The sequence below is a fragment of the Nicotiana sylvestris genome, chromosome 1 (genome assembly GCF_000393655.2).
Source record: "Nicotiana sylvestris chromosome 1, ASM39365v2, whole genome shotgun sequence".
In the NCBI taxonomy this organism is placed as follows: Eukaryota; Viridiplantae; Streptophyta; class Magnoliopsida; order Solanales; family Solanaceae; genus Nicotiana; species Nicotiana sylvestris.
The window spans coordinates 104,463,066-104,482,565 of record NC_091057.1 but is presented as its reverse complement, the minus strand read 5'-3'; positions in this window follow the sequence as shown (position 1 = coordinate 104,482,565).

The following is a 19,500-nucleotide window of genomic DNA, read 5'->3' as shown; positions in this document are numbered from 1 at the left end:
AAACTCTTTCTATGTCAAGAACTCTCCACTACTAGAATATTTAGGTCCTGCCCCTCTGGCATGTGTACTGCCTTGAGATCCATGAGATTTCTCTGAACTCTTGCATGTTAGAGCTGGCCTTTCCACACTGCACTTAAATCAGTTATTGTTGAGAAAGGTCTAGGTGTGAGCACTGCTCAGGATCCTTGAGTTCCTTAGGGAACTTTGACACACCTAGATATGATATTGTATATGTTACTTTGGCACTTGAGGCTATTGGAGGCTTGGGAAGTCATTTGGGCCTACTTCAGGCTCCCTATAGTTAACTTCTTCTTTTCCTTCTTTATTTGTTTATGTTATTTGTTCAGCTGGTCTGTAATAATTATTTGCAAATAACATTGGGGTGATTAGTGAAAAGGAGTGGGTAGTTACATATTTCAGGGGTAATTCGGGTAGATACCATATTTATAGGATTATATTAATAGACTTGCTATATTTGCTTTACCACACTAGAAACCATGCCTATATGGTTTAAAAGGTTCCCATATTAGAACTCATGTCTATAGGGTTTAAATGGATTCAATAATAGAAACCATATCTATAGGTTTAAAATCAACTTTATAATTAGATACCATGTTTATAGAGTGTAAAGTGATTGAGTTCAATTCCTTCTACTACATGTGTTTACATTTGTCTCACTAAAATCATACCTATAAGTTCCAACATCAGCTCTTAACAATTAGATAACATGCCTATATGAATTAAAATCAGAAATTCTGCCTATAGAATTAAAATCAATTTAGTTACACAAGTCAGTCTAATTCAAGTTAGTTCACTTTGAAATTGGCTTAATCAACTATCCACTTCTTTAATTGAGTTTTTAAAACACTGCCTTAACTCACTACTGCTAGAAAGCATGCCTATAGGATCTCAAGTGTCCGTTTAAAACTGTTCACTGATTTACTACATCAACGTAGTTATCATGCTCTTAAGACATCACTATTCTACATTTAGGCAAGCCTATAGGGCGTTTTAAATTCTGCAACTCTGGAACTATTTTTTTGCTACTTAAAGTTGTTCAGATTTAACAAGTTCAAATCAATAGGCAAGATAAATAGGATCTTTCACATATTGTCCTAATTCAACGCTATATAACCCCTGCTCACCTAGATATCATGTGCTAGGGTTTTCTCTTAAGTATTTGAATGTTCTTTGAAGACGTGCACTTACTTGTTATGTTTGAGGAGGTAACTATGAGCCTATAACTTATTTCTTTAAATGCAGTCCAAACTATTCTTAATTGACGCCTAGATTTTTATCTTTTAAAAACTTAGAAAAGTCGAGAACTGTCTAAAGAATAGAGGTCCTAAAATACCTCCAGGGCCACGAAGAAGGAACGGGTAGTGCACGCATAGGATATTGTCAAATTGCTAGAAAGGTTTAGGCTATGACCAAGGGGAGGGACTTGGGTAGAAAGGGATATGATGACTACGCGCTAATGTCATATGTAGCCCCTCATTGAGGAGTGTTTACCAGACATTGCATGGGGTGATCCTATAGTCTAACCAAACTAGGACCCCTCCTTCCCAAATTACCTTTACTTTCCATATGTATACAATTTGTTTAAGCCTTTCCTTTGTGTCATTATTTGAGTCATGTAATGTCTAAAACCTGCTCTTATTTGTAATTATGTGTTTAAAACTATTTATCTGTTAATGGACTTGTTCGTAAATATAAGTTCGGGCGGGACCCACCGTTGTGGACTAAGAGGGGTGCCTAACACCTTCTCTTCTAGGTTATCTCGAGCCCTTACCCTAAATCTCTAGTAATGCAAACCAATCCAAGAGTTAATCGCTCTAGGTGCCCTAACGCACTATAATCCGTTAGGTGGCGACTCTTTAATACCCAAATTCCCAAAAGGAAATAAGTTATTACCCCCATGAACGTTAGAACCCGGATTTTTCCCATGAAGGGGAAAAAGGGGGCGCGACATTCGATTTGCAGAAGGAAGAGATGGAGGACAGAGCTGGTCCCACTATGCGTGCCAATTTGTTTGCAACAAATTTATGCAGAGAAAAATAAAACTGCAATCACAAACAACTATAAAGAAAAAAGGATTTTATTGATAAACATTTTAGGTTACAACTCTGTTTATCCCTTGATTCTTTCCTCCGATTTATTCTACGTGATTCTTGGGCCTTAGAAGTGTATTTCTCGAACGTAATGGTATGCATCTCCTTGATGTATTTGATGATCAAGAAGCATGTAGCAGCAATCTGTTTGGATCTTGAATGTTGATAGAAATTTGAGCAAGACATATTTGGCATGTCTTTGATCTCTTATTGAATATTCCAAGAATTTTTTGGGATTTTGGAGATCGTATATTTGATCTCTTTATGCATATTTTGAGAGTTTATGGAACTGTTGGACTATCTTTGAAGAACATATGTAGCCTTATTTATAGGCATGAATTAGGGTTTGGGTGGATGTGACGACCCAAATGGTCATCACCTATTTTCTTACCCATTATGTGCTTCTGAGGCCTTGAAAACCACATTTAGAGTTGCTTCGATTTGTGTGCACAGTCCGGGCACGTAGCTGGAAATCTTAAATATGAAATTCTATGAAAAATATTAAGTTTTGACTTTAAAATGAATAAATTTGATTTCGGTTAACATTTTGGGTAAACGAACCCAAACCCGTGATTTGACGGTCCCGAAGGGTCCGTAGGAAAATATGGAACTTGGGCGTATGCCCGAAATCAGAATTTGAGGTCCTTAGCCCGAGAAATGAATTTCTAAGTGAAATTGTTTAAGGAAATTTGAAGTGAGAAACTGATTAGAAAGCAATAGTATCGGGACCGTATTTTGGTTCCGGCGCCCGGTACAAGTCTTATATATGACTTGAGTCATTCCTGTGAAATTTGGTTAAAAACGGATGTCGTTTGATGTGATCCGAACCTTAATTGAGAAATTTGACGTTTAAAAGAGTTTTGAGAAATTTTTTTGATTTCGAGGTTTAATTCGATGCTTGTGATGTTATTTTGGCCATTTGAGTACACGAATATGTCTGTAGGATGTTTTTGAGACTGTGTGTATACTTGGGTTGGAGTTTCGAGGGCTCGGGTGAGTTTCGAGCGAGCTTCGAAATGCCTTAGGCTTAGAAAGTCAGATGTTGCAGGTTCAGGAAGTTGCAGTCTCTGAACCCTCTAGTGCGGTCCGCAAGAAATCGCGTACGACCGCGGTTGCCTTTGTGCGGTCCGCGGTGGAGGCTATGCGGCCGCGGTCCATTTGTTGTGGTCCGCACTGGGGTATGAGAGGGGTATAAATAACGAGAATTTCAGTTATTCTTTCACTTCTTCAAAACCCCAAAACATAAGAGGCGAGTTTTCAAACAACCTTTCTTCTCCAAAACGTTGGTAAGTGATTTCTAACTTATTTTCTTCACTCATTAACATCTTTTAACATGATTTCAACTTCAAATCAAAGATTTTCATGGGTGAAATTGGGTGTTTTGGGTAGAACCTAGGTTTTCTAAAATTGGAGATTTGGACCTCAATTTGAGGTCCGATTTTAAAACAAATTATATATTTGGATTCGTAGGGGAATGGGTAATCGGGTTTTGGTCTGAACCTCGAGTTTCGACCACGTGAGCCCCGGGGGGTGATTTCTGGCTTTTGGGTAAAACTTTAGAGAACTCAATTTCATGCATTGGGGTTGATTCATTTAGTACTTATTAATGTAATTAAGTAACTTGTGACTAGATTCGAGCGGATTAGTGGTGGAATCAAAGGGTAAAGCTATAGTTGAGACTTGAGTGGTGATCAAGGCATCGAGGTAAGTGTTTGGTTTAACCCTAGCTTGAGGGATTAGGAGTTGAGTCATACTTGCTACTTGCTTCTTGTTGAGTACGACGTATAGGCATGGTGACGAGTATCTATACGTTGGTGTCAAGCATGACCGTGAGTCTTAAATTAAAAGTTGTTGTGTTCTTAAATGACACTTGGGTGCTTTACTTAATGATCTTCTATGATTGAGCATTTTCAATAATTGAACTGAGTACAAGTTGAGTTGAGGTTGGTTATAGCTGATTCTCCTTTGCCTCGATGACTAATTCAATATTGTTGTTCCCTTGCCGAGAAAATTATAACATCGTTGTGATCCCTTGCCGGGAAGTTATTATATTATTTATGTTCCCTTGCCGGGATTTCTTGTGATTGTGTGATTAAATGTAAACGGGAGCGGGTGGTACACCTACCACGAGATATAATGAAATGGGAGCGGGTGGTACGCCTACCACGAGATATAATAAAATGGGAGCGGGTGGTACGCCTACCACGAGATATAATAAAATGGGAGCGGGTGGTACGCCTGCCACGAGATATAATGAAATTGGAGCGGGTGGTACGCCTACCACGAGATATACTGAAATGGGAGCGGGTGGTACGCCTACCACAAGATATGAGAAATGGGATCGGGTTGCACGCCTGCAACAAGATGAAACTGAAAGTGAAAGTTGCTTTATTTCTCTTTATCCGTGTTAGAAGTTTAAATTGTAGTTTCCTTACTATTCTTTGGTATTCTGTTTTATTTGCTACCCCCGGAGCATGTTTCCCCTTTCCTAGCTTCGATTGCTTATTACATGTTTACTTTTCTTCCATATAGTATATAACTACATAGGTTTATTTGTAGTCTGGTCCTAGCCTCGTCACTACCTCACCGGGGTTAGGCCAGACACTTACCAGCACATGGGGTCGGTTTTGCTGATACTACACTTTGTGCTCTTTTGCACAGATCCAGGTCTTGGACAGCAGCAGTAGTACGGGAGCCAGCTTTCAGTCCAGTGAGACACCGAGGTAGTCTTGCACGCGTTCGCAGGCCCAACATTGCCTCTCTTTTTATTTCAGTCTGTTATCTCATGTATTCGAGACAAACAGTTTATATTTTTCTTTCAAACGGTTGTATTTAGTACTCTTAGAAGTTCGGAGTAATGTGACACCAGTTCTTGGGTAGAGGCATATGTTGATTTCCGTATTATTGTTTAGTTTCTTTAATTTAAGTCTTCCGTACATTTACTAAATTCTGGTATTTTCATGCTATCACTGATAGTCGTTAAAAGAAGTGATTTGTTAATGAAGTAAGCTGTTAAGGATTGGCTTACCTAGCTAACATTAGTAGGCGCCATCACGACTCCCGAGGGTGGGAAGTCCGGGTCGTGACAAATTGGTAGCAGAGCTCTAGGTTACATAGGTCTCACAACTCACAGACAAGCTCAGTAGAGTCTGAGGGATCGATACGGAGACGTTTGTATTTATCCCCCAGAGGCTACAGAGTTAGGAAAATCTCAAATTTGTTCTTTCTTGTCGTGCGGATTTGTTCCTCAAATGCTAATTGGATTTCTACTCTGTTCTCTCGCAGATGGCAAGAACACGCGCTTCCTTATCTACCGCTCAGCAACCCGAGCCCCCAGCAGAAGCTCGCACTAGGGGCAGAGGCCGAGGCCGTGCTAGAGGCCGAGGCCATGCTAGAGGCCGAGGTAGGGGCAGAGTTTAGTCCCGAGAATTTTGAGAATGAGGTTCTGGCCCCAGCAGTTCCGGTGGGCCCAGCTCAGGTCCCAGAGGGGTTTATTGCTACCCTAGTTCTTCAGGATGCTCTGGTCCGATTGGTGGGCCTAACGGAGAGTGTCACCCGCGCAAGTTTGCTTCCTGTAGCCCCAGCCACTTCTCAGGCTGGAGGAGGGGCTCAGACTCCTACTATACGCACTCCAGAGCAGGTAGCTCCTCAGATTCAGACTCCAGCGGTTCAGCTAGTTGGAGTAGTCCAACCGGGTGTAGTATCTCAGACCGGTGATGGAGCGGCTATGTATGTCGATGCTTTGTGGAGGCTGGATAGGTTCACCAAGCTCTTCACTACTACTTTCAGTGGTGCTTCTTCTGAGGATCCCCAGGATTTTCTATATAGCTGTCACGAGGTTCTTAGGAACATGGGTATTATTGAGGTCGATTTTGCTACATTCTGCTTGTCTGGATCCGCCAAGACTTGGTGGAGGGATTATTGCTTAGCTAGGCCAGTTGGGTCGCCATCTTTGACTTAGGAGCAGTTTACAGTATTGTTTCTGGAGAATTTTCTCCCCGTTACTCAGAGAGAGGCCTATCGGAGGCAGTTCGAGTTCCATGACGGTCACCCAGTATGAGACCAGGTTCATCAACTTAGCTCGCCATGCTCTTTTCATACTTCCTACCGAGAGAGAGAGGGCGAGGAGGTTTATCGACGGACTTATTCAGCCGATTCGTCTTCAGATGGCCAAGGAGGCCGGGAGTGAGATCACTTTTTAGGAGGTGGCCAATGTGGCCCGCAGAGCTGAGATGGTTCTGTCGCAGAAGGTGGTCAGGGGTCAGATAAGAGGCCCCATCATTCAGGCAGATTCAGTGGTACCTCGTCTGGTGGTAGGGATTCATATGGTAGAGGCCATCCTCCTAGTACTTTCTAGTTGGCTCTTCAGGCTTTTCACGGTGCTTCAGGTGGTCGTGGTCCTCCGATTCAGTATTCTGATCAGTAGTCCTTCAGTGCACCACCAGCACCTATCAGTGCACCGTCGCTTCAGAGTTTTTAGGGTCGTCAGCCCCAGCAGCCGAGGGCTTATTTTACTTATGGCGACACGAGGCACATTGTAAGGTATTTCCCTTGGGCTTCGAGTAGTTCTCCGCATCAGGGTTCTCGTGCTATGGTTCAGGCACTAGATGTTCCACAGCCCGCCCAGACAGCTAGAGGTGGGGGTAGAGGTGTTAGAGGTGGAGTTAGAGGTCCTAGAAGTGGAGCTCTGGCCGCCAGAGGTAGAGGCCAGCCAGTAGCAGGCCGTCCTAGAGAGGTAGTTCAGGGTGGGGGGCCCAGCCCCGATGTTATGCTCTCCCAGCCAAGCCCGAGGCTGAGGCTTCAGATGCAGTTATTACAGGTACGGTTCTGGTTTGTGATAGAGATGCTTCAGTGTTATTTGATACAGAGTCTACATACTCGTATGTGTCATCTTATTTTGCACCGTATCTAGTCATGCCTAGTGATTCGTTGAGTATTCCTATTTATGTGTCTATGCCAGTGGGTGATTCTATTGTGGTAGATCGAGTCTATCGCTCTTGTGAGTTGAGATTAGGGGTCTTAAGACTCACGTGGATTTATTGCTTCTAGACATGGTCGATTTCGATGTCATATTAGGGATGGACTGGCTATCACCTTACTACACTATCTTGGACTGTGACACCAAGATTGTGACCTTAGCTTTACCAGGTATGCCTCGTTTAGAGTGAAGAGGGACTCCTAGTCATTCTACATGTAGCGTCATTTATTATGTGAAGGCTCGGCATATGGTCGAGAAGGGGTGCTTGGCCTATTTAGCTTATGTTCAAGATTATAGTGCGGAGGTTTCCTCTATTGATTTTGTCCCGTGGTTCGTGAGTTTCCTGAGGTTTTCCCTTCAGACCTGCCGGGTATGTCGCCCGACAAGGATATTGACTTTTGCATTGATTTGGCTTCGGGCACTCAGCTCATTTCTATTCTGTCGTATCGCATGGACTTGCCTGAGTTGAAAGAGTTGAAGGAGTAGTTGCAGGACTCGCTTGAGAAGGGTTTCATTAGACCCAGTGTTTCGCCTTGGGGTGCGCCGGTGTTGTTTGTTAAGAAAAGGATGGTTCGATGAGAATGTGCATTGATTATAGGCAGTTGAACAAGGTCACCATCAAGAATAAGTATCCACTGCCGAGGATCGATGATTTGTTCGATCAGCTTCAGGGTGCCAAGGTATTTTCAAAGATCGACTTGAGATCTGGATACCATCAGTTGAGGATTAGGGCATCCGATGTCCTTAAGATAGCTTTCCGCACTCGGTACAGGCATTATGAGTTCTTGGTCATGTCATTTGGGTTGACAAATGCCCCAGCGACTTTTATGGATTTGATGAACCGAGTGTTCAGGCCTTATTTGGACTCGTTCGTGTTAGTCTTCATTGATGATATTTTGATATATTCCCGCATCCAGGAGGAGCACGAGCAGCATCTCAGAGTGGTTCTTCAGACTCTGAAGGATAGTCAGTTATATGCTAAGTTCTTGAAGTGTGAGTTCTGGCTGAGTTCAGTTGCATTTCTAGGTCATGTTGTATAATCAGAGGGTATTCAGGTTGATCCGAAAAAGATTGAGGCAGTCAAGAACTATCCTAGACTAACATCAGCTATAGAGATTCAGAGTTTCTTGGGATTGGCAGGCTACTATCATCGGTTTGTGGAGGGGTTCTCATATATTGCAGCCCCGATGATCAGGTTGAACCAGAAGGGTGCCAAATTCAGATGGTCGGACGAGTGTGAGGCAAGCTTTCAGAAGCTCAAGACAACTCTGACTACCGCACCGGTGTTGGTTTTGCCCACAAGTTCAGGGCCTTACATAGTTTATTGCGATGCTTCCCGTATTGGGCTTGGTCCAGTGTTGATACAGGATGGCAAGGTCATTGCCTATGATTCAAGGCAGTTAAAGATTCATGAGAAGAAATATCTGGTCCATGATTTAGAGTTGGCAGCCATTATTCACGCATTGAAGATTTGGAGGCATTATCTGTATGGCGTGGCATGTGAGGTGTTCACTGATCACAAGAGTTTTCAGTATTTGTTCAAGCAAAAGGAGTTGAATTTGAGGCAGAGGAGATGGTTGGAGTTGTTGAAGGATTATGATATCACTATCTTATATCACCTGGGAAAGGCCAACGTGGTGGCCGATGCTCTGAGTAGAAAGTCAGCCAGCATGGGCAGTCTTGCCTATATTTCGGTCGGTGAGAGGCCGCTTGCGTTGGATGTTCAGGCTTTGGCCAATCGATTTGTGAGATTGGATATCTTTGAGCCTAGCCGAATATTAGCTTGCACGGTCACTCGATCTTCATTATTGAAGCGTATCCGTGATCGACAGTTTGATGATCCCCATTTGTGTGTCCTTAGAGACACGGTGCAGCATGGAGGTGCCAAGCAGGTTACTTTAGGTGATGATGGAGTTTTGAGATTGCAGGGGCGAGTTTGTGTGCCTAATGTGGATGGGCTTTGAGAGTTGATTTTAAAGGAGGCCTATAGTTCCTAGTACTCTATTCATCCAGGCGCCGCGAAGATATATCAGGATTTGCGGCGACATTATTGGTGGCGTAGAATGAAGAAGGATATTGTTGCATATGTGGCTCAATGTTTGAATTTTAAGCAGGTTAAGTATGAGCATAAGAGACCTGGTGGATTGTTTCAGAGGATTGAGCTTCCCGAGTGGAAGTGGGAGCGGATCACTATGGACTTCGTTACTGGACTTTCGCTGACTCGGAAGAAGTTCGACGCAGTTTGGGTCATTGTTGATAGGCTGACCAAGTCAGCGCATTTCATTCATGTGGTGGTCTCCTATTCATCCAAGAGGTTAGCTGAGATCTATATTCGGGAGATTGTTCGCCTTCATGGTGTGCTTGTATCTATCATTTCGGACCGAGGTACGCAGTTTACCTCGCATTTCTGGAGAGCAGTTCAGCGAGAGTTGGGAACTTAGGTGGAGTTGAGTACAGGCTTTCATCCCAGATAGACGGCCAGTCCGAGCGGACTATTCAGATTCTAGAGGATATGCTCCGAGCTTGTGTCATTGATTTTGGAGGTTTGTGGGATCAGTTTTTTCCTTTAGCAGAGTTTGCCTACAACAACAGCTACCAGTCGAGTATCCAAATGGCTCCTTATGATGCTTTGTATGGTAGGCGATGTCGATCTCCGGTTGGATGGTTTGAGCCAGGGGAGGCTCGGTTGTTAGGTACGGATCTGGTTCAGGAGGCCATGGACAAGGTCATGATCATTCAGGAGAGGCTTCGTACGACTCAGTCCAGGCAAAAGAGTTATGCAGACCGCAAAGTTCGAGATGTGACTTTTATGGTTGGTGAGCGGGTATTGCTCCGAGTGTCGTCTATGAAGGGCGTGATGAGATTCGGGAAGAAAGGCAAGCTTAGCCCTAGGTTTATTGGTCCATTTGAGATTATTGATCGAGTGGGAGAGGTGTCTTGTAGACTTGCATTGCCGCCTAACTGATCAGCCGTGCATCCAGTATTTCATGTGTCCATGCTTCGGAAGTATCACAGCGATCCATCCCACGTGTTAGATTTTAGTATTGTCTAGCTGGACAAGGACTTGTCTTATGAGGAGGAGCCGGTGGCTATTCTAGACCGGCAGGTCCGTCAGTTGAGGTCGTAGAGTTTTACTTCGGTTCGTGTTCAATGCAGAGGTCAGCCTCCTACGGCATCGACCTGGGAGTCCGAGTTCGATATGTGGAGCCATTATCCTCATTTATTCCCTGACTCAGTTACTTCTTTCTTCTGTCCGTTCGAGGACGAACGGTTGTTTTAGAGGTGGAGAATGTGACGACCCAAAGGGTCATCACCTGTTTTCTTACCCATTATGTACTTCCGAGGCCTTGAAAACCTCATTTGAAGTTGCTTCGATTTGCATGTGCATTCCAGCCACATAGCCGGAAAGCTTAAATATTAAATTCTGTGAAAAATGTTAAGTCTTGACTTTAAAATGAATAAATTTGACTTCGGTCAACATTTTGGGTAAATAGACCCGGACCCATGATTTGACGGTCCCGGAGGGTCCGTAGGAAAATATAGGACTTAGACATATGCCCGGAATCGGTATCCGAGTTCCCTTACCCGAGAAATGAATTTTTAAGTGAAATTATTTTTAGAAATTGTTTAAGGAAATTTAAAGTGAGAAACTGATTAGAAAGCAATGGTATCGGGCTCGTATTTTGGTTCTGGTACTTGGTACAGGTCTTATATATGACTTGAGTCATTCTTGTGAAATTTGGTTAAAACGGACGTCGTTTGATGTGATCCGGACCTTAATTGAGAAATTTGATGTTTAAAAGAGTTTTGAGAAATTTTATTGATCTCGAGGTTTAATTCAATGCTTGTGATGTTATTTTGGTCATTTGAGTACACGAATATATCCGTAGGATATTTTTGAGGTTGTGTGTATACTTGGGTTGGAGTTTTGAGGGCTCGGGTGAGTTTCGAATGGGCTCCGAAATGCCTTAGGCTTAGAAAGTCAAATGTTGCATTCTCTGAACCCTCTAGTGCGGTCCGCGAGAAATTGTGTGCGACAGTGGAGGGGCCAGCACGGCCGTGATCGCCTTTGTGCGGTCCGCCCAGGGTGTTGAACTGCAGGTCTTCAGGGAGGGGCCAGCGCGGCCGCAATCGCCTTTGTGTGGTCCGCGGTAGAGGCTGTGCGACCGCGGTCCATTTGATGCGGTCCACACTGTGGGTCTGAGAGGGGTATAAATAAACGAGCTATTTTTTCACTTTTTCAAAACCCCAAAACATAAAAGGCGATTTTTCAAATAACCTTTCTTCTCCAAAACGTTGATAAGTGATTTCTAACTCATTTTGTTCACTCCTTAACATCTTTTAACATGATTTCAACTTCAAATCAAAGATTTTCATGGAGGAAATTGGGTGTTTTGGGTAGAACCTAGGTTTTCTAAAATTGTTGATTTAGACCTCAATTTGAGGTCCGATTTCAAAACAAATTATATATTTGGATTCGTGAGAGAATGGGTAATCGGGTTTTGGTCCGAACCTCAAGTTTCGACCACGTCGACCCGGGGGTGATTTCTGACTTTTGTGTAAAATTTTAGAAAACTCATTTTCATGCATTGGGGTTGATTCATTTAGCACTTATTGATGTAATTAAGTAACTTGTACTAGATTCGAGTGGATTGGTGGTGGAATCAAGGGGTAAAGCTATAGTTGAGACTTGAGTGGTGATCAAGGCATCGAGGTAAGTGTTTGGTCTAACCCTAGCTTGAGGGATTAGGAGTTGAGTCATACTTGCTACTTGCTTCTTGTTGAGTACAACATATAGGCATGGTGACGAGTATCTATACGTTGGTGTCAAGCATGACCGTGAGTCTTAAATTGAAAGTTGTTGTGTTCTTAAATGACACTTGGGCGCTTTACTTAATGATCTTCTATGATTGAGCATTTTCAATAATTGAACTGAGTACAAGTTGAGTTGAGGTTGGTTATAGCTGATTCTCCCTTGCCGGGATGACTAATTCAATATTGTTGTTCCCTTGCCGAGAAAATTATAACATTGTTGTGTTCCCTTGATGGGAAGTTATTATATTATTTATGTTTCCTTGTCGGGATTTCTTGTGATTGTGTGATGAAATGTAAAAGGGAGCGGGCGGTACGCCTACTACAAGATATAATGAAATGGGAGCGGGTGGTACGCCTACCACGAGATATAATGGAATGGGAGCGGGTGGTACGCCTACCACGAGATATAATGAAATGGGAGCGGGTGGTACGCCTACCATAAGATATAATGAAATGGGAGCGGGTGGTACACCTACTACGAGATATAATGAAATGGGAGCGGGTGGTACGCCTACCATAAGATATAATAAAATGGGAGTGGGTGGTACGCCTACCATGAGATATAATAAAATCGGAGCGGGTGATACGCCTACCACAAGATATGAGAAATGGGATCGGGTTGCACGCCTGCAACAAGATGAAACTGAAAGTGAAAGTTGCCTTATTTCTCTTTATCCGTGTTAGAAGTTAAATTGTAGTTTCCTTACTATTCTTTGGTATTCTGTTTTATCTGCTACCCCCGGAGCATGTTTCCCCTTTTTCCAGCTTTGATTGCTTATTACATGTGTTACTTTTCCGTCATATAGTATATAACTGCACAGGTTTATCTGGAGTCTGGTCCTAACCTCGTCACTACCTCGCCGGGGTTAGGCCAGACACTTACCAGCACATGGGGTCGGTTGTGCTGATACTACACTCTGTGCTCTTTTGCACAGATCCAGGTCTTGGACAGCAGCAGTAACGCGGGAGCCTGCTTTCAGTCCAGTGAGACACCAAGGTAGCCTTGCAAGCGTCCGCAGGCCCGGCGTCTCCTCTCTCTTTATTTCAGTCTGTTATCTCATGTATTCGAGACAAACAGTTTATATTTTTCTTTCAAACGGTTGTATTTAGTACTCTTAGAAGTTGGTGAGTAATGTGACACCAGTTCTTGGGTAGAGGCATATGTTGATTTCCGTATTATTGTTCAGTTTCTTTAATTTAAGTCTTCCGTACATTTACTATATTCTGATGTTTTCATGCTATCACTGATAATCGTTAAAATAAGTGATTTGTTAATGAAGTAAGTTGTTAAGGATTGGCTTGCCTAGCTCACATTAGTAGGCGCCATCATGATTCCCGAGGGTAGAAAGTCCGGGTCGTGACAGTGGAGTAGCCACCAAGTAATCCTGATAGACTCCTATTATTTTAAGAATAATCATAAATTTAGGATTTATCTTGATCTGTTAAAATTTCAGCATCTATATGCATACCACATAAGAAAGGGGCATATGAGTAAACGTCAAGCTCTATCACTTTGTACAAATTAATGAATTAATGGTACCCCAAAAGAAAGGATATCATCCCCAATACCGGAAGCGTAATGGTTATCTATATATTATTAAAAGGAGAGGATAAAGCCCTCTCCTTACGCCAAGTGGCAGCCTAAAAAAAAGCCACATGATATAATTAGTTACTAATTAGTTATTCAGTTAATTATTAGTTATTATTTTTGAATTTAAATATTTATAAAAAACGAAAATAATAAAAAATGAAAAAACTACAATATATATATATTGGTTACTTTATTTGAATTAAAAAAAAGATCTTATAATTAGTTATAATAAAAAACGAAAAATATAAATATATAATAAAAATAACTACTCGTTCAAATTGGCGGGAGTAGTTTTAAGTTGGAGTTTTAAAATTATTTTAAAATAAAATATCTATCTATATATTATTAAAAGGAGAGGATAAAGCCCTCTCCTTAAGCCAAGTGGCAGCCTAAAAAAAGCCACATGATATAATTAGTTACTAAGTAGTTATTTAGTTAATTATTAGTTATTATTTTTGAATTTAAATATTTATAAAAAACGAAAATAATAAAAAATAAAAAAACTACATTATATATATATATATATATATATATAATAAAAAATGAAAAAACTACAATATATATATATTGGTTACTTTATTTGAATTAAAAAAAAAGATCTTATAATTAGTTATAATAAAAAACGAAAAATATAAATATATAATAAAAATAACTACCCGTTCAAATTGGCGGAAGTAGTTTTAAGTTGGAGTTTTAAATTATTTTAAAATAAAATAATTAGATTTAATAATTAAATGGAAAAAAAAGAAGAAAAACTACCCTTTCAAATCGAAGAGTAGTTTCAAGTTGGAGTTTTAAAATAATTTTAAAATAAAAAATAAAAGTAAAAAAAAATTACCAATTCAAATTGGGGAGTAGTTTTAAGTTGGAATTTTAAGTTTATTTTTAATCTATATATTATTAAAAGGAGAGGATAAAACCCTCTCCTTAAGCCAAGTGGCAGCCTAAAAAAAAGCCACATGATATAATTAGTTACTAATTAGTTATTTAGTTAATTATTAGCTATTATTTTTGAATTTAAATATTTATAAAAAACGAAAATAATAAAAAAATAAAAAAAAACTACAATATATATATATATATATTGGTTACTTTATTTGAATTAAAAAAAGATCTTATAATTAGTTATAATAAAAATTGAAAAATATAAATATATAATAAAAATAACTACCCGTTCAAATTGACGGGAGTAGTTTTAAGTTGGAGTTTTAAATTAATTTTAAAATAAAAATCTATATATTATTAAAATGAGAGGATAAAGCCCTCTCCTTAAGCCAAGTGGCAGCCTAAAAAAAAGCCACGTGATATAATTAGTTACTAATTAGTTATTTAGTTAATTATTAGTTATTATTTTTGAATTTAAATATTTATAAAAAACGAAAATATTAAAAAATGAAAAAACTACAATATATATATTGGTTACTTTATTTGAATTAAAAAAAAGATCTTATAATTAGTTATAATAAAAAACGAAAAATATAAATATATAATAAAAATAACTACCCGTTCAAATTGGCGGGAGTAGTTTTAAGTTGGAGTTTTAAAATTATTTTAAAATAAAATATCTATCTATATATTATTAAAAGGAGAGGATAAATCCCTCTCCTTAAGCCAAGTGGCAGCCTAAAAAAAGGCACATGATATAATTAGTTATTTAATTAATTATTAGTTATTATTTTTGAATTAAAATATTTATAAAAATCGAAAATAATAAAAAATGAAAAAACTACAATATATATATATTGGTTACTTTATTTGAATTAAAAAAAAGATCTTATAATTAGTTATAATAAAAAACGAAAAATATAAATATATAATAAAAATAACTACCCGTTCAAATTGGCGAGAGTAGTTTTAAGTTGGAGTTTTTAAATTATTTTAAAATAAAATATTTTTATATTATTAAAAGGAGAGGATAAAGCCCTCTCCTTAAGCCAAGTGGCAGCCTAAAAAAAGCCACATGATATAATTAGTTACTAATTAGTTATTTAGTTAATTATTACATATTATTTTTGAATTTAAATATTTATAAAAAACTAAAATAATAAAAATTGAAAAAAAATGAAAAAACTACAATATATATATTGGTTACTTTATTTGAATTAAAAAAAAGATCTTATAATTAGTTATAATAAAAAACGAAAAATATAAATATATAATAAAAATAACTACCCGTTCAAATTGGCGGGAGTAGTTTTAAGTTGGAGTTTTTAAATTATTTTAAAATAAAATATCTATATATTATTAAAAGGAGAGGATAAAGCCCTCTCCTTAAGCCAAGTGGCAGCCTAAAAAAAAGCCACATGATATAATTAGTTACTAATTAGTTATTTAGTTAATTATTACTTATTATTTTTGAATTTAAATATTTATAAAAAACTAAAATAATAAAAATTGAAAAAACTTCAATATATATATATATATATATATATATATATATATATATATTGGTTACTTTATTTGAATTAAAAAAAAAGATCTTATAATTTGTTATAATAAAAAACGAAAAATATAAATATATAATAAAAATAACTACCCGTTCAAATTGGCGGCAGTAGTTTTATGTTGGAGTTTTAAAATTATTTTAAAATAAAATAATTAGCTTTAATAATTAAATGAAAAAAGAAAAAGAAAAACTACCCATTCAAATCGGAGAGTAGTTTCAAGTTGGAGTTTTAAAATAATTTTAAAATAAAATAAAAGTAAAAAAAAAAATTACCCATTCAAATTGAGGAGTAGTTTCAAGCTGGAATTTTAAGTTTATTTTAAATTAAAAAATTAAAATAAAGAAATAAAAAACATATGGCACAATTAGTTAATAACAATTATTTATTAAAAATTAACAAAGTAATTAATTACCTGAATTAACTACTCAAACATGGGTGATGGTTGGTTTGGGTTAGTTAATTTCTTTATTTGATTTTGTTAAATCATTTTCGTTTTTCTTTTTCAAAATAAAAAATGTAATTATTCACTAAAATTAAATATTATTGAGAAAATATAATAAAATTTAAATATTTAGTTAATTATTTAGTTATTATTTTTGAATTTAAATATTTATAAAAAACGAAAATAATAAAAAATGAAAAAACTAAAATATATATATATATATATTGGTTACTTTATTTGAATTAATAAATGTAGATCTTATAATTAGTTATAATAAAAAACGAAAAATATAAATATATAATAAAAATAACTACCCGTTCAAATTGGCGAGAGTAGTTTTAAGTTGGAGTTTTAAAATTATTTTAAAATAAAATAATTATAATAATATTAACTACTCAAACATGAGTGATATAATAAAGATAAATACATAAAAAAAAGTTATTCGATGACTACATAAGTCCCTTTAATTTAATCGAAAATTTGTTCATTAAAGTTAAGACAATATTATTGAGCACAATAGAATAAAATTTAAAATAAAATTATTGCAAGATTAATAAAATATATATCTTCTATTATATTACAAAAATAAAGTAGCAGAGAAAAATATTAAATAAATAATATGATAATAAAAAATTTTATTAACAATTTAAAATAAAATTATTGCAAGATTAATAAAATATATATCTTCTATTATATTACAAAAATAAAGTAGCAGAGAAAAATATTAAATAAATAATATGAAAATAAATTTTTTTATTAACAATGTAATAATACTAAATATTGGATGATAAAGTAAAGAAAAATTAAAATGTTATTTGTTGCCTGTATAAGTCCCTTTAGTTTAATAGAGATTTTATTCATTAAAATTTAGATAATATTATTAAGAATAACAGAATAAAATTCAAAATAAAAAAATATTTCAACAACAATTAATTATATATCTTCTCTTATATTAGAAAAAGAAAGTGAGCAGACAAAAATAGTAAACAAAGTAATATACAATAACAACGTACCCAGTAATATCTCACATTGTAAGGTTTGGAGTAAACAAAGTAATATACTAATAAAAATTTCTATTAACAATGTAATAATACTAAACAATGGATAACGTAATAAAGAAAAATATAGAACAAAAAAGTTACGCTGACTATATAAGTATCTTTAAGTTAATAGAGATTTTATTATTGGGTATATCGTATAGACAATAAGATGACAATTTAAATTTAATAAAGCAATAAGATCTAATAGGATCAAACAAACCTGATCATAATTTAATTTAATTAATATTTTTTTAATATTTATCGCACATCGCACGGGTACGACTACTAGTTTTGATTAATAATATAGTACGTCTGTCTTTAAGGTAAATGAAAAGCCAACTCAATGAATGACAAGTCAACACGTAAGAAAGATAGCACAAAATCAACTCTTCGCTGGATGCTCAAGTTTCATATTCAAAACATGGATAATAGCAAACGTACAGATCCAGCAAGTAAAGTTTTATTAAGTTTTATTATGTGTCTCACATAACTTAAATGAATTGTATAAGACTTCTTTTTATCTCGTGGACCCTAATCTTATACTTCTGGGTCCATAAAAACATGAGTCCACAAAAATGTGAGACAAAAAAAATGCCTCATACAACTAGTGTCTGATGATACTAGTACTAGTTTGACTACTAATATAGACAAAAATAGGTTGTCCATTACGAGATTTAAACAATAATTTCATATCCTGCTTCTTAATTAATATCTAATGATTATATAATTTTTATCTGAGAGGTTTATATTTTAAGGTTAATTGCACATGATTCAAACAATCTACATCACAATTTGATATGGTTTGTCCACGCATCGCACGGGTACTAATACTATTATAAGATAATTAACATAATCGAAAAGAAATAGATCTTTGGGCATAATAGAAGAATAAAAATTAAAAAAAAAACATAATTAAATATTTATATTCTATGGCAAAAAATATCATAGAGAATGAGAAGTAATCATATTATATCTCTTAAAATAGAGTTGTTAATATTAGTCACGGTTAAAACTTTTAAAAGACAATATTAATAGTAACATGTCCAGGTATAAAAATACAATAAATTATAATTCAAGTGCAAATGAGACTGATTTTTGCTCGTAAATATTAAAAGTTAAAGAAACTTGATGAAAGTTTCCCAATCAAAATACTACTTAGTAACGAGAATAAGGGGTTGTATTTAAAGATGAATAATGAGACCTTATATATCTAGTACTATCGGATATTAGTTATTTATAAACTCCGTTATATTTCTTACCATTGTCGTTAGCCTTTTTAACAAATATGCCCCTCCCATTAACGGACCCAGTCTGTGCGGACACGTGGCACATTTTTAAAACCTTGACTCTTTTTCTTTTCCCCCCAAGATCCATACCCGAAATCCATACTAAACCCATATCAATAATAAGAAGCCATCTTCTTTTCTTCTCAAGTAGGCCATACTTAGGGTAATTGCTTAGTTATTTGTATCTTTCACCGTACGTCTATACCTATATTTGTTCCTTAGGAAGAATTCGTCTAAAATAAAATAAATTTGTAGAGATTAGTTTGTAATGGGTTACTAATAATTTGATCTAACTTATCTTTGAGATGTAGAATTTCCATGGAGGCGTTGAGGCATTCCACATGAGGACTGTTGACACCACTGGAGCTGGTGTTTCTTTTGTTGGTGCCCTTCTAACTAAGATTACTGATGACCAATCCATTCTTGAGGTAATACTTAATCGGTAATACCTTTATAATTTCTTATCCCAAATTAAGCTTGTTTATAAATAAATAATGTGTTGGGAATAAACCCCTTACCAAAATAATATTCACGGTAATAAAGCGGAATAATAATGTAGCACCGAGATACGGTAATTAACAAGAATAAAAGAGTAACAATGACACCAAGATTTTTACGTGGAAAACCCTTCTGAATAAGGGAAAAAACCACGACCCCGAGAGGAGCAACTGATATCACTATAGTAAGGAATTTTACACTTTGTAGGTCGGAGATAAATACTCCAAAGACCACTACAACACTCAAAAGAAATAACCCTCTTTTGATATTCCCACCTCACTACAATATCGCT